A 13,504-nucleotide genomic window follows, 5' to 3' on the forward strand; every position below is an offset into this window, starting at 1 on the left:
GCCTGTAGAAAAAATGAGAGTTGAATCAGAATCTGACTACAAGTCAAATAAACTTTGCCTCTTCTATTGATTTAAACATTTTGAAGACAGATACTCGATAACGTTTGCTTAGCAAATGTTTTGGTGGTGCCTGGTCAATGTGTTGAATAACAATTGAGCTAGGCTTCCATACCAAACTCTGTATCACATTTAGGTTACCTTGTAATCATCAATATTCTTAATAATAGAAGACAGCATTTGAATTACTTTTCCAATAATTCAGTAGAGAGTCACAAGGTAAGTTTGTTTTATGCCCATGGTGAATGTTGTGCTGTTTATCCTTTCTAGTAGGCAAACCATTCAAGTGAGATTTTTGCAAGATGCACTTTGAGGCTCTGCTTAGAAGTCAGTGAAAATTTATTATGAGTTTCATTTCTTCAAGAGATTTTTCATAGCAATCTCCTGGACTCTTAGATTATTCAAATTAATGGCTCTGTTTACTTGCAAGTTGATAGACAAAGTTTAAATTTGTTAGGTTTCCTACAACAGGTGTACTATTTTTGTATTATAATAGGAAGCTTTCACCTTTTTCTTTTTCCTCTTAGACTGGAGGTATCTCCTCCTTGGTAACACTCTGCAGTATGACGCTAGGCAAACAGCATTGGGTTTATATGCAAAAGGTTTGGCTTCAAATCTAAGTTCTGGCACCTACTAGCAGTGTGCTCTTTGGACCAGTAACCTCTACTCCTCAAGCCCCAATGTCTTCACTTGACAGATGAGCTTACTGAATTTCATGAGCTCTAAGGTCCCATCAAACTCTAAAAATGTGACCAGGTGATACATGGCATTAATCTAATCCATGTTACCTATGCTGGATTTTTAAAAAAACTGATAGATTAATTCCGTATTTTATCAACTTCACAATTTTTAAATACACTTTCAGAGGTGGGAATTTTACCTCTTCTTTTTGGCATAGAACTGGGACTACTTCTTCATTAAGAGAGATGGATTTAAAGTCAGAAAACCTAAATTCAAAGCCTTATTTCCTATATGGGAATTGGGCAGACAATTTAACCTCTCAGGCTTTGCTTTCCTCATATCTAAAGTGAGGAAAAGGTCTCTAGCACCTTTCCAGTTTCAAATTAACCATCCAATATCCTCCAGGGGAGGGAACTGATTCAGACCATCAACTGCTTTGCAATTTGTAGTCTTATTTGCATGAAGTTAAGTTAACAAGAAGGTTAAATGACTTCAGGACAAACTGTGTATTTTGTCGATATAACTTGAACTCACATTTTCCAAACTCTGAAGCCAGTTCATATCTGCTGAGCCAAGCTAACTTTTTTGCACACAGAACTGAAATGAAATCTACAAATAAATAATGGAGATATAATTGATGTCTACATAGCACTTCATAATATGCAAAGTTATTTGTTATATTAACCCATTCAAGCCTCACAACAGCTCTGTGAGGTAGGTAAAGTTGACCCTCCCTGTCTCAGTCCTTTTCTCCCTTATCCTGTACTCATCTATCAAAGTGATCTTTTTAAACCCCAGGTCTGACCATGGAACCACCTCCCCCACATCCTTTCTACATTTGCAATCTTCTAATATGTATTTTACTGTCTAGGAACACTGGCCTGCTTGTCCAAATTTAAATACTGTGTGTGTGCTTGTCCTTCGTTGCCAAAGAAGACCATGCCATCAGCGAAATTAATGATATGACTTGCACTTGACTTTGTTTTGAGTGAGGGAGGGCTGTGCAGGTCACCAACCTCACTTTTTTTTCTCCAGAGCCATCTGAATCCAGTGACCAGATATTCATCAGGATGACTGGAGATGACCCAGGATGAGGCAATTGGGATTAAGTGACTTGCCCAAGGTCATGCAGCTAGTGAGTGTCAAGCATCTGAGGTGAGATTTGAACTCAGATCCTCCTGACTCCTGCACTGGTGCTTTATCCACTGCACCACCTAGCTGTCTTTACCCAAATTTAAATACTAATCATACCTCAAAAGGTAGCATCTGAACCCAGGTCCTCTGATTTTAAACTTGTTCATTCCCTTATACCATGCTACCCCTTTATAATATAATATGCCTAGCCTTTTGCACCAGGACAAATCCAAGAATCTCATGCTTCTAATCAGTAGTCATAAAGAGTCACATAACTTCACTCTAGCAGGTATTGTTTATTTTTTAAACAAATACTGCCTGGATTTGGTATTCTATCTTACTTGTCATAGTCTAAATTATCTATATGTTTTCTAGCTCTTGTGCTAATAGACATCACCAGCCAAATGCTAAATGGGATTAACCTCTTACAAATTGGATTTCTGATGAATATATGTTCTGTTTAGAAACAGTGTCAATAAGTAATCACAGTACTACTCCCAAACCTTTTCTCATTATTCTCTGATTTGACCAGTCCACATGGTCTTTGTAATTGATGGCTTCAATGTTGTCCTTTGGTGGTTTATGGAAAAAAAAATACAAAACAAAACAAAAAACTACACCCATGCAAAGGTGATATAATATATATTCCAATTAGGCACAATAAATGGGAAGAACTGGTACTAGATTCTGTGGGAGCCACAAAGGAAATGCACAAGAAAATTGACATCTGGGACAGTTGACATCTAATTTATTTGGGATTCTTGAAAAATGAGTTTTTCTATGTAAGTAACATTTCTAAGCACCTGTCTTCAAGCCCCAAACCATTTTTGTTCTAACCATTTTGATGTAGACTTCTAACATATAATAATAATGATAATAATAATCTCTCTAATAACTAGTTTAACAGATTTAGGGCATCCAGAATTCATTCTCAGTTTCCTTTTTCCATGATCTATTATAGTTCTTCTTTTCTATCCCGGTCCTCTTTTAATATATTTTTTTAAAAGTCCTTTACCTCTTTTACAAAATAAGGAGCTTTTGTATTTTGTTATTGTACCCTGGGTTTTAATCTGTCAGCAGCCTCTTGAGACACCTAGGCTGCACAGTGGATAGAGAGCCCATCCTAAAGTCAGGAGAAATGAGGGGACATCTGTCTCAGACACTTACTAGCTATGTGACTCTGGCCAGGTCATTTAACCTCTGCCCATTTCAGTTTCCTTTTCTGTAAATATGGGATAATATCAGCACCTACATCCCAAGGTGGTTACAAATCAAATGAAATATTTGTAAAGTGCTTTGTTAACCTTAAATTGCTATATAAATACTAGCTATTAATATTCATATACTACAATTTACTTCTTAGATTCCTTTGGCACAAAAGTCACTTAGAACTTTCGAAATACCCCAAGACTTAGAACGAGACAGGATCCAGTAGTTCCTTCATTAAGATCTAGAAGGGGCCCAAAGGTTTTTTTTTTCTTTTTAAAACTTTAGAAAGAGAATTGTAGATTACCACAATGTAGAATTTGCACTCGTGGTACATATGTTGTTAGAGCTAGATAAATATGAAAATGACACCTTGTATAAGTGAATTGTGAACCCTTTCAAATAACTCAGCATCCTCTTGGTCTGCCCTCCTGTCCTCCTCCTCCAGCCAAAGCTTCAGTAACCTAGGGTTCAAGCCATTGAACTAGTCTTGTAGAATGCAGAACCCCCAAATTGGAAGCTATCTTAAAGCTTTTCTTATCCAAACAAATTTATTTGAGGAAACTAAGGCCTACAAAGCTTAAATATCTTGCATGAGATTATAGGATAAAAGTTAATGATTAATGCCAGGATGTATCTTGATGCCTGGTTTCATGTTCATTCTGTAATATTATGAAACATATCTATTACAACCCCTATATTTTATAGATGGACAAAGTGAGGTTCCTAAAAATTAAGTAACTTGTCTAAAGTCACGAAGTTGGCTAATAATAGAACCAATTTGAGGCCAATTGTACACCACGATTCTTTTTAATTTCAGTTGGGATATGGAAGATAGCAGAATTATTTCAGGAGTCGGTGTGATGGGAAAATAAGAGGAGAACAGGGAAAATAAGAGGTGAGGGGGGAATATAGTATTAGTTAAGGGCAAGGGTACTTAGATGTGGGCAATGGAGGGGGCAAGATAAAAGGAAAGACCAGAACATAAGAAGCAAGATCCTGGATATTGTTTTAAACAAGTTTGGGTATCAGTGTGCATTTGTGTTATGAGAATTAAATTGTGCTAGGTGTCTTAATCAAAATTTTTAAATTTGATATTACTTGTAGATACTGGAGAACTAAGAAGGAAAAGGAAAAACCAGTATCAACTTGGTTGACTTCGTGAAAGTAATACTAACTCGATCCTAAAAGCTCCGTGAATCCTCTAACTTAGACTATTATAGATGAATCAGTCCCCAAAAAGAAGTGTATAACCTTCCTTCAGGGTTCTAGACAAACCTTTGTGGGGTTAGGGTGATAGAAAGGAGTATGTTGAAACCAGATTATACTTGTTCTTAAGAGCCAATTGTTAAATTTTCAATGTGAGCATTTATTCCTTAGAATTGGCAAAAGCTACAAATCAGCACTTGATTGTCTAAACCTAAAAAATCATGGAGAAATGTGAATAGTGTAGATTAAACTTAGAAATGTTTTGCATATGTATTGTTTGAGAGCCAGTTGTTAAACGTTTACTAACACATAGCTCCCATTTAGGCAGGTTCTCCTCAATATCAGTCACCAGTTAGAGTTATCTTCTTTATATTATCAGTGTTCTCCAGTGATTCTTACCCCCAAGATCATTTAATCAATTAATATCAGTTAGTTTTTGCAAAGCAATATTTACTAAAAAGATAAAGCAGGAACAGAAATTACATTTTCCAATACTTGGGGGGCATCCTTTTCTTTGTATCATCCTTGTCCATGGAGGAGATTGGGTACAAACTTAAAAATGGCTGTGCTATGAACATTCATCCCACCAAATTCCCTGCAGAATTCTGCATCACCATTGGATGAATCAGTCTCTTGTGGAAGGACAAGGCACAATGTTTCAAAAGGATCCAGTCATAGTGTTGGTGCTAGAAATTACTCTTTAGGTGACTTTGCTGGTGCTTTATCAGATTTGACTGTCCACAAGACCTAGCATGTTCTCCAACTCTTCAACCTCTAGAGGTTCTCTCTCCTGACCTTTCAATGCTCGCAAACTAACAGCTTTGTCTGATACTCAGAAAAGAGGAGAGACAGAAAACAGCTGCAATGTCCTCTCTGCCATGTGTCCAAAGCAGTTTTTCCCATCTGGAAGCCTACAGTAGGCTTCACTTAAAGGCAGTCAGGAAACAGAGAAGGCTGAATCATCTAGTTAGTTGCTTTTGTCCAACTTAGTAACCAATCAAAAGGTTCTTCTTCACACAATTAGCAGGACACAATTCCTGCACATACTGTGTGCAAGTCCATATGAAGATTGTATCAGCAGATCATGTTGCCCATGTTTATAAGGACTGGGCTTATTGACCACTGTGGCTTCTCTTTCTGATATACCACTAAGGGAAATTAAGTGAATAGTTTATGTTTTAACTAATTATGATCCATCATAATAGCTTCTATATATGATTCAGTATATTAAAGGGCAATGGCACATGTGCTTCAAACGTACAAGGAAAATACTTTATAAAGACACTAAAGAGGTGTTTATAGAGGTACTCAGTATAATAAATCCACAAAAGTCCTTCAGGGTGACTGTCTCAGCCCTGAGCAACCAGGTAGAATGTGTGGACAGGAAGGAGAAATACATGTGCCAGAGTATCTTTCAGTCCCTCTGCACATGTGTAGAGAGGACCTGTTTCATCTCTGAATCTCTCTAGCTTTTCCGTTTAATGCCATCTTAAAATTTTATCTCAGAGTATGATTATTTCCATCATAATTTATAAATCATATGGCTCATTTTCACCCCTGTTTTACAGGATCCTAATCTCTTTCTCAACTTTGGTGTAACTCTGAAAGAGTATACTACTTACATATTATAAACTAAAGTACATTTACTGAAAGTAGATTGGAAGTAAAAGAGATAGCATTAAAATCCAGTAAGGCCTGATGAACTCACAGTCATTTGTGTTGGGGAGTTCAGATCCCAACTTTTCCTTTCCACTTAGTCTCTTCTTCCCTGGTTGTTCCTTCACTTGGTAAAATAGCTACTTTATTTGGGGCTGTTCAGTGTAGCATCCTGGTGCTCTTCTTGTAGGCTTCTTCTGGTATTGCTTTTGGGATCCCAAGATGCTCCCAGGCAAATCCAAGAATGATTACTCTCTAAACAGATCAAGATGGGAACAGGAGAGAAAAAGACAGTGAGAGAGAGAGAGAGAGAGAGAGACACAGAGAGAGAGAGAGAGAGAGAGAGAGAGAGAGAGAGAGAGAGAGAGAGAGAGAGAAAGAGAGAGAGACAGACAGACAGAGAGACAGACAGACAGACAGACACAGACACAGACAGAGAGAGAGATGCTATCTTCTGTTGTCATTCAGCAATTTGTGATCTATCAAAACTTTGACAGCTGCACTTTATAACATCTATTCTGTCTACCTAGTTGTGACTTACTATCTATGTGACCTTGAGCAAATCACTTAAAATTTCTCCAAGCCTCATCTTCTTCTTGGTAAAAATGAGAGGTTGTTTATTTATATAATGTTATTTATTGTAGCTACATTCTGCAAGCAATTAATCAGTAAATGTCTCTCCTAAAAAGAAGAGAAATAAAAAGAAATGAGGCATGCCTACAAGGTATAGAGAGGAAGACTTCTGGTGAGGTGAGTTAGAGAGGTGTAGAGAGGAAGGCTCCTTCCCTCAAAGTAGCAATAAAGGAGTCAGATAAAGTAAAAGAATGAAAACAAGTAATGGGAAAAGACAGCAGGTTGAAGATTTCCCCAGAAGAAAATTGCCACATTAAAAACAACAGACATAGTGAAGAAATGAGTGGGCAAAAATAACTTTTAATACAATAAAGAAATTTTACAAGACAATAGAAGAGAACAGTGTTACAATAACAAGAACTTGAGAAAATGGAATAGATGGGTTTCATGAACCCTGTGGTTGTTGAAGTGTGCTACACTCGTTAAATAATAGTGTATAAAGTGAGGGATGCTACAGTCTCGGTGTATTTTGGTCTAACCAATTCTAGAATGTTGCGCTGAGTTCTAGGGACTACATTAGAGAACACTGATGCATCAAGGTAGGCTCAGAGAGGAGTGACTAGGATGGCCTGAATACCTGAAGATTTATCAGGCATATGATAGCTAGTTAAAAATATGTGTAGGGTTGTCACAAAGCTGAGCATCATAGTTATTTTACTTGGCTCCAGAAAGTAAAACATTGAGACTGATACCAGGAAAGATGTCAAAAACTGGTCTTTTCCCAAAGTAGAAAGGACTACGTTAATAGGTCATATGTTTCCCATCATTGTGGCTCTTTGAATACGAGCTGGATGGCAATTTGTCAGGAGTGCTTTTGAGAAGATCTCTGCTCAGAGATGAATAAGAATAGATGATTTTGATGTCCTTTCCGATTCTGGGATTATTCTGGGATTCTTGGCAGGGGTCTTTTTAAAATTCTTTCCCTATGAATTTGATATTACTATTATTTCTTCCATTTCATGAATATAACCTTTGTCTCAATGTATTATGGAAGAATCATCAACACAGAAGAGGTTTTTAGTCCTTGTTCCAAATTTAACATTAATTTCATGTAAATCTATTTCTTTTTTCATAAGAGAGAAAATTATCTGTAGACCTATTGAAATTTTCTAGTTTCTTACCACACTTAGCTCAAGCATCTCCTTCTGTGTGAGACCTTTTCTGATTCCTCTAGGTTACAGGAATCTTCTGCTTTCTTTCCCTCGGGGGCTAACTTCCATCTCCTTTATTTCTTATTTACATATATATGTATATATATACGTATATGTATATATACATATACGTATACATATACATATATATATGTATATATATCTATAGGTACTCAATTAAAATGTAAATTCTTTGAGGACTGGTGCTGTTTCAATTTTACTTTCTTAATCTCTTAACCTGGGGTTTGCATAGTGCTTCACCCATTCTAGGAATATAAACAGCGATTGAGTGAATCCAAATGTCCTAGAGCAAGATAGGGTTGGCATTTCCCCAGCATCCTGTGGGGATATTATGTGCCTTTTCATGCTTTTCCAGCTGGCAGAAGGGAACAGTAAGGATTTGCCAGCTCTAGAAATGACCTAGTTGCCTGGCGTCAGGAAGATTTTTCCACTGTACTACTGTAGGTTTTCAAACATTTATGTAGATCCCAATCATGCTATTAACTTTACTAGGTGGGCAATTTCTCTGTGACTTTGAGATTAGCATTCAGAAAACTGAAGCAGTTAAAGAACAAAGTGCTCATTTACCATATCTACTTTGTGGCAAAAGATAAACTATCTGAAAATATATGTGAAAATGTATCCATCTCAAGGAGAAACAGTGTTTGTTTGTGATGAATATTGGCCCAGATTGGTTATCTACATTGATCAAATGGCTAAATATTTACTTAGTGTATTATATCAATATGGGTAGTCTTTTGTAAAAGGTAAGCACAATAATATTTTATTCTTACTTTGATCTTCCAGACTTCCTTCCTTCTTGGCAGGAGAAATTCAAATCTTTAGAGTGTTTTCAGAATAGTTCTGAGACAGAATGGAAGGAAAACCATTCTACAGTTAGAAAATAAGACATTCTTCAGAATTCCATACAAAATAGCAATGTGATATAAATTACTTTTGATTTTTCACATTATTTTATTTTTTGTCTTTTACAGTCTCAAAAATCATGTGAGGTAGATGGGGTAGGTATTCCTTCTTTCTTACCCCAATTTGTGCATGAAGAAACTGGTAAGTTAATTTCTTTATATACATTGTCTCTTTGGAATCTTTCAATTTTTTTATTCTCATCTTATAGACAAGTAAACTGAGACTCAGTATGATTAAAACAAGTTGGTGTAGACTTAAAACCAAACCTTTTATTTCAGATCCAGGACTTTTTTCATTCTACTACTCTTGCTACAGAATTCTCTAAGATTACCAGGTTAATCAACTAGATTGATCTGGTCACATATGAAATGTTCTTAAATTTAACTCATGCAAAAGAGGGATGAGACCTATGATGCCATTGTTTCATTGGATCTATAGTTTTCTAAGAGTTTTAAGCATAGCTAAAACTTCCTTGATGACCATAACTGTGCAATGACCTTGGTTCATTCTTTTGGTCACCAAAAATAACTGCTATGCAACCTGTAGACTTCAAGAGGATCATAGGATTTAGATCCGCAAATTACTACCTAGATCAGGACTTTCTATAGATGAGGAACCAGAAGTCCAAGGTTAAATGTGGCCCAATATCACACATCAAGTGGTAAAGTGAGAAATATTGGCATTGCCATAATTAAAAAATTAGGAAATTATTACAGTAATGTAGCCCAAACTCCCAGTCTTCAAAACTTCTAGAACCAGCCTAAATGTAATTGAGAAATGTGTAGCAAAATAAATTAAAATACCATACAACATAAACAATGGTAATTTGTGGTTTTCTCAGTCTCTATTCAGTCCACAAGAGTCTGATTTTCAATTAATTGGACACCACTGACCTATGAATATGTAGTGAAAAAATATGCCCACAGCATTTTCTTCAGTTTTGTCCCATTTTACCAATTATAATTTTTTTCTGATCCTTAGTTCTGTTTTGATTGAAGCCCTATCTGGGTTCCATGGTTCTAGGCCTATGAAGCTGTACAATGTTAGGCATCTCATTTATGTAAGTAAAGCATTTTGGTTTGTAAAGTATTTTGAGCTTCTCAAAGAAATATGCTATCAAAATCTGTGATATTTGTAAAATCTATTATATAAAGGCTAATTATCACTTATTATTAAGATTTCTTACATCAGTTGTGCATAAAGGCAGGCACTCCTCACAGCAGGCATCACTTTCATTAACCTTTTCATATAGGCAGGATCTAATTCAGTGACCTTCTAGCTGAATTATGTGCTCATACCACACACTGATTCCTTTCTACCTGAAGGAAAAATAGGGCCATCTGCATCTGGAGATGATTGTTTATTTTGGAGAGAAAGGAGGTAAAGGGAAGAATTTAGGAAAAGGGAAAATTTTCACTTTTATGCCATTTGCTGTTTTCTTCCTCTTTTTGGAAATCATTTTGCTCAACTTTTAAAAATTTTTCTTTCTTTTCCAAACAGGAATCAGCTACGAGCATTCATAAAAATCTTACTATATGCCAGGTACTATGCTAAATGCTGGAGATATGTAGAAAGGGGGAAAAACAAACAGCAAAAAACATAGCCTCTGCCTTCAAGGAGCTTCCATTTTAATAGGAAATGCTGATATACATGATACATAGAGTAGAAATATGAGGTAATGAGAGAGAGAGAGACAGAGAGAGAGAGAGACAGAGAGAGAGAGAGAGAGAGACAGAGAGAGACAGAGAGAGAAACAGAGAGAGAGAGAGAGAGAGGGAGAGAGGGTAAGCCAGGAGCATATAAAGGCCTCTCATAGAAGGTAGGAGTTGAGCTGAGTCTTGACTCAGCCAGGGAAAGGAGGCACAGGGAACAAAGGATAGGATTCCAGGAACATGGGGAATAGCTGTGACAAATGTACAGTTGTTGTTCAGTCATTTAATCATGTGACCCCATTTGGGGTTTTCTTGGCAAAGACAGTGGAGTAATTTGCCATTTTCTTTCAGAATTTTACAGATGAGGAAACTGAGGCAAACAGGGCTAATTAAATGACTTGCCCAGGATCACACAACTAGTGAGGCCAGATTTGAACTCAGGTCTTTCTGACTCTGGACCCAATGCTCTAATTACTGCTTTCCCAGCTGCCCTGCAACGATACAGACTACAGAAAAAAGCGTGCTGTGTGAGAAACAACATGTAGGGCAATTTCTATTATAGAAGGTTGTTGTTGTTGGTGTTGTGTTTGTCCTTCATTCTCAAAGAGGACCATAACATCCAAATTATGACATGACTTGCAGTTGACTTTGATTTGAGTGAGGGAGGGTTGTGCAAGGCCACCAACCTCACTTGTTTCTCCTGAGCCATCTGGGTTCCAGTGGCCTGATATTCACCAGGACAGCTGGAGATGGCCCAAGATGCAATGGACTCTTAAGGGAATGAAAGGGAGAATGGAATGGTAGAAAAGTTTTAGATTATGGTGCTCAGTGGTGCAGGGGATAAAGCACAAGCCTGGAGTCAGGAAAATTCATCTTCCTGAGTTCAAATGAGGAATTATAATTGCCAAAGACACAAATTTGTTTGGTTCTGGATGCAATAGGGAGGCGCTAGAGAATTTTTTCAGGGAGACAGAGGGCAAGGGAATTAGATGAGGAGGGTGACATAGTCAGACCTGTCCTTTTGGAAAATTGCTTTGGCAGCTGAGTAGATGATAGACTGATATAGGGAGAGATCTGAAAAAAGAAAGAGTGATTGTTTAAATTAAATATGTGACAGAGAACTAAGGAAGCCGTGACACATGCATCTTTCTAATATAACTTCCCCCTCTATTCCTCCTGTGACATTCCAGATTCTCCTCTTACCACTCTGATTATTCATTTTTTGTCTTTTCTTCCTCTTTTCCCACAATTGTGGGCATGCTCCAAGGTGGTGTTTTCAACCTCTCCCTTTTCTTATGTTCTTCCTAAGAGCTGTGACATTTTGGTACAGGTCCCTATAAGCCACTTAGTGGCTCCTAATTTCTCTCTCCTATGTCTTAAGCACCCTCATAGATCTGTAATATAAACAGGTCCTCTATGTATGGGACAGATACTTAAGACAGGAATGTAAAGGAATGAAAAGTATAAAATGATCTGCTTGGCTTTTATGTCTCGTATCCCTTTAATCTTTACCTTAGCTCATAAGCTTTGTCATGCCCCACTGTCTAGAACCAGCTCTGTTTCTGTATGGTAGTGGTTTCTTATCAGGTGAGCACAGCACAGTTTGTGGTCCTGCGTCTGGCATTCATTCCTCTCCAGGTTACACTGCTGACTCATCTCCACAGATTTTCTCTACGATATTATGGAAACCTCCTCTCACATTGAAGGTCTCCTCCAATCTTGTGGCCTTTTTTTGATTGGTTGAGTCCTCCTAGAACCTTCCCCCATCACAAACACACACACACACACACACACACACACACACACACACACACACACACACACACACCACCCTTAAACTACCTTTTATATATTGTCTTCTCCCCTTAGAATGTAAGCAATTTGAGGTCAGGGACTATCTTTAGGCTTAATGTTTCCCTCATGCTACTAGGCACAAAGTATGTGCTTAATAATTCCTTTTTACCCTAATTTGACTTGCCTTGATGCTGTATCCTGGTTCTCGTAACTGGACCCTAGTTCTATTAACTAGGTCCTTTGCTTGGCATTCCAACTGATGTGCTATTTACTTTGGCACTATGATCTTACCTGAATCCTTTCCCCTGAAGTTTTACCCCTGAACCTCAACCTTTATGGCTTGGTCTTCCCACCACCTAGCCCCAGAGCCTCTGATTTTTCCTGATCACCTACCTTATCCTACTTTTTTTTATCTTTCAGATATCTTGCATCTTGTCATCCTAGACTGGACCTGACTAACTAAGGAATAAGCCTCAGTTACGATAATGGGCAAAATCAAGGTTCTGTACCTGTGTCATTGTCTACAACCTCTTGGAATCCCAGCTTATGAGTTCTTAAGCTTTTTGAAAACAAGATACAGCTCTTTGGTAAATAGAGATACAGATTTTGGATAACATAGCCATCAATGAGTAATGTACATTTTAATATTCTTACATATAGCTGGCTATTTCAAAACAATTTTTCAAAAAGTATACATTCTTGGAAAAATCTGAATTCTGTCCCTTAAGCACACAAGTGCCCTTGCTTAATAAATCATGGAGGGAATCAATGAGGCTTGCAATGAATGCCCAAAGGAAAGCTGTAATCATTCATGGGGAGTAACTTCACACGATTACTAAGTTCTCCAAAGTAGTTGATGCTGCAGAAAACCATAAATGCTTTGTCCAACAATTATCCCTACCCTATGGACCAATGGAGCCATTTTGGGGGTATTTCCAATAAATCCTCAAATGCCTTAAATGGAACTGATGGTGGCTCTTTTTTGCAGAGCTCCATTGTAACTCTGAGTTAAAAAGGTTGCTATCTGAATAAAATTGTAATACTCTCTTGTCAAGATGATAAATATGTTTGTAATTCTATCTCTTGTTAAAAGGGTTGTCATTCAAGAGAAAAATCCCCACAAAAACCAATTTGGATTACTGGTAAAATGCCACTACATAGGTGGAAATGTAACATACATAGTGACAAGATAGAGACATTTCAAGTTTGGGACAAATACCATAAATTGATATTCTAATGACATAGTCTGTGGGTATTTATGTTGTGCCTTTTTCAATTCATATTTGGATTGCTTTCTGTTTTTTTAACATCTGGAGTTATGTGAACAATATGTCTTCTTGGATATGTAGAGAGAAGGAGTCATTTCCTACCACCATCCCTGATTGACAAGTTAGTGATGACTGT

General features: G+C 37.2%; 1 long non-coding RNA gene across 1 annotated transcript; it reads left to right on the top strand.

The window, feature by feature from the left end:
• The first annotated feature begins 1,778 nt into the window (after positions 1-1,778).
• LOC140506230 (uncharacterized) lies at positions 1,779-12,720 on the top strand. The gene is made up of 3 exons (XR_011967822.1): positions 1,779-1,893; positions 8,723-9,714; positions 12,521-12,720. It is a non-coding gene; the product is annotated as an uncharacterized lncRNA (long non-coding RNA).
• Positions 12,721-13,504: the final 784 nt, after the last annotated feature.

The sequence above is a fragment of the Notamacropus eugenii genome, chromosome 5, assembly GCF_028372415.1.
Source record: "Notamacropus eugenii isolate mMacEug1 chromosome 5, mMacEug1.pri_v2, whole genome shotgun sequence".
In the NCBI taxonomy this organism is placed as follows: domain Eukaryota; kingdom Metazoa; phylum Chordata; class Mammalia; order Diprotodontia; family Macropodidae; genus Notamacropus; species Notamacropus eugenii.